General features: G+C 45.0%; 1 pseudogene; it reads left to right on the forward strand.

The window, feature by feature from the left end:
- The first annotated feature begins 1767 nt into the window (after positions 1-1767).
- Positions 1768-3499, forward strand: part of LOC110300182 — a 2972-nt pseudogene continuing 1240 nt past the window's right edge.

Consider the following 3499-nt stretch of genomic DNA (forward strand, 5'->3'; position numbering starts at 1 on the left):
TCTCTAGCAGGCTCTCTGTTCATCTCTGCAGGTCTGAGTTGCAGCTGGGTGCTATGTAGGCTGCATCTGTGCTTTCTGTGGATGAGTCAGTTCTTTTCTCTGGAGGCAGCAGTCCCTGATGGTGTGGACGTTCCCACTGCTGTTAATCTTTGGAACTCCAATGGAGAGAATATAGAAATCTAACTACACACTAAGTGGCCAGGAAGACACTCAGAGAAAGGCAAAGAATGCCCTCATTTCTAGATAGCAAAGTAACTGTATCACCCTTCTTCAAGGTACTCACCCTGCTTCAGGTGCTGTGGGTCAGGCTGATCAGGAGACATAATGGACTATCTCCCATTACACGTATGCAATTCATCAGAAAATAGAACTATAGCAAAAGCCTTATATAAGGAGGTGCTCATGTTGCCTGAAGCCAAAGAGGTGGAAATTTGTGTGAGTGTCGATGGAAGAGGAAAGTGTGGGAATTAGTCATGTGACAGATTTAGAGATCACTTCTCCCAATTTACTAGGTCCAGCTCTTGACTTGTAACCATGGCGAAGAAAATATGAACACAGGGCAGGGAGTCTATCCTGATGGTAGGACATAGACTTTAACCATTCCCTACAACACATCACGTGAACAATAAAACAGCAAGTACATTGCTGATGAAAGTCTAAGTAGGTTTGAGATAAACAAGAGGCAGCCCTGATGACCACTTTTGTTGAAGTCCCACACAAATTTTTCTTGAATCTGTTGTAGTGAGCACATCCTTCCTATGTGTGCCATAAACTCCTGGCTCATCTGGTCTGAGGATCATTTACTGAGAAGGGGCCAGACTATTTAGTATCCTAACCTATGGCTGGATTTGAAGAGAAGAGAACTAGAGAAAAAGGTCAAAGCTGTGCCCAGAGATGCATTGTTCATGAGGGTGAGGTCTGGAGTCAGCCTTTGCTTCCCCAGTCAATTTAAACTTCAGTCTTGGTTATCAAGTTGATTGGATCTGGAATCAAGCAATCGAGAGGCTTGTCGGGTGAGGATGCTTTAGGTAGTTTCTTGAGGAGCTGGCTGAACAGGGAAGACATCTCACAGAGGCCCCGGGTAGAGGTACTTGGTTATAAGGAGGTTGGAGGGAAAAACTTTTACCTTTTCCTGACCACCTCCACCTCTTGTTGGCCAGTGAGCTTACTCTGTTGGTGCTTTAGTCTGAAGTTTCCTGCTGAGATAGGGCTCCAGATTCCTGGTCTTTCAGTGTGGACTGAAGACCAGTGGCTTCCCAGGGATTCTCTAGACCTACAGTAACAGATTGAAGTCCCCCAAGGAACCCCACTCCATGAACTGAGAAACTACTGGGTTCCCAGCCTTCCCAGTGTTCAGCCAGCCATTGTTGGACTATCCACTGTAAGCCAAGCTAATAAGTACTCTTTACAACCTACATCAATCTATCAGTTCTGTTTCTCTGGAGAATCCTTGTGAATAAAGTTTTGAAAGTGTTTCCTGGGGAAGAGGCGTTAGACTCTTTTTTTTTTTTTTTTTTTTTTTTCATGGCTACAAGGTGTGAGCTTCTTCCTCTCATTGCTCAGGCCTGCTACAATAAACTGGCAGCTCCTAAACATGGAGCCCCAAGAATATTCCTCCCTTTGTTTGTAAATGTCATGTTCTTTCTCACGTGCTTACCCAATGGCCATGGAAGAAACCCTCTACTGAAGGCCTTCTTTACTGAGTATACATATATGTGTCTGAGTCACTCCCTTCTCTCCTCCACTAATACCTTCATGAAAGTTGGCATGACTGAATGCATTTCTGCTGTACCCTCAGTGCACTTACAGGATAACGCCTGGGTGACTCATCACTTGCTTCTGTCTTTGCACTATATCAAGCCCCACAGCGATCAGATCCTTAAAGAACCTGAGAAATTCATCAGCAAGACAGTTTTAGCATAGTATGGTCAGGTATACTGGGTGTGTCCTGAGGCAAGGCATATCTTGGAGACTGTAGTCTTCACTAACCCGGTGTAGGGACTGGGGTTAGATAGAAAGCTCTGGAACAAAGCTAGCTTACACAGAACTTTCCACAAGGCTGACTGACTCTTTAGCAGTGGGGAAGTTGAAGTGTTGCAAGTTGTAGGGTGTAGCTTTTGCTACTCTGCTTTAATGCACACTCTGGGAACTGAGCCATGCTACCAGCCCCTGCCAAAAGAGTACTGGATCCAAAAATGAAGAACACAGACACACACATGTTGATCAGTTTCAATCTGCCTTATTGGCTCAATTGCTAGGCACCTCCAATTTACCGTGGCTAGTGTGCCCTTCCCAACACTTTTAGCGTATCCCTCTCAACCTGCCCTTGCTTGTTACTTTTAGTCCTAGCTGGACACCCCAACCTCCCTCTGGAGAAGCAATGTGTGGCCACTCCATCTGAGATCTCACATGGCTGGTTGGCTTTTCTGCCTCTGAAGAATGGTGAAAATCTTCTTTCCCCTCTCCCTGGGTCTGCTAGATCACCTGTGTGGATCCAGAAGTCCTGCCTCTTCCTTCTGCCCAGTAACTGGCCCATAGCATCTTTACTGCTAGATCAAGAACCAATTGGGGATCAGGACCTTCATCAGAACTACCCTGACAGCTGATCCAGAGCCTAATTACAGTTTATTTTGGGGGCTACTTTTAGCCTCTCATTAACCATTCCTTTCCCAGCTGTGTGTCTTAACAAACATTCTTGTGACTATTAAGTGAATTTTCATAGTGATTAACTTAGTAGGTAACTGGCTTCCTCTATCCCGGAAACTAACATCATACAGCATCCCGAGGTCTAGGGCAAAGATTCCTCTGTTTTGCTGTAGTCAGCCTACCTGCCCTCTCCATCAATGTGTTTGAAGAGTGTCTTGACTTCTGATCATTTTCTGTTTCCATAAAAAAACATCATGAAATATGAATATTGGAATATATTTGAGGAAACCAAAATCAGTGTTTCTGGACTATGATCCTTTGTATTTGATTCTAGAATAAGCCAGGCCTTTTGATTCTCTGATGAGAGTATTGTTTTATTCCTTGATATGGAGCTCTGAAACTGGATGATATGGGTGCAAAAACTGGATGACAAGTCCCAGGAAGTCAGCCCTCTAAGTCTCTAGAGACCTCTCCTCCTAGTCCCTGACTGTCTTTTGCAGGCCACCACTCACCCACTCCTAACATGCCTGTGCCCTTCCATCTGTGGTTGGTTTCCCTAGATGTTGCCATTCTTAACATTTGGAATGACAGTGACCTCAGACCAGAATATTTAGGGATCAGCCTGAGTTGCAGCCATCTTCCCTCTAGCCATGCCCATTGCATCATAAAGAGACAGATCTGCCCCAACATTCTGAACTGTGATGTATAAAGGGCACTTCAGACCTCTGGAGAAACATTATAGGCTGGGTGCTAGAGGTTGGAGGAGCTGTACAGACTTCCTGTTGCATTGGAATTGTATTAGAGAGAGGGAGATAGAGAGGGAGAGAGGGAGAGAGAGAGAGAGAGAGAGAGA

The sequence above is a fragment of the Mus caroli genome, chromosome 8, assembly GCF_900094665.2.
Source record: "Mus caroli chromosome 8, CAROLI_EIJ_v1.1, whole genome shotgun sequence".
Taxonomy (NCBI): Eukaryota; Metazoa; Chordata; class Mammalia; order Rodentia; family Muridae; genus Mus; species Mus caroli.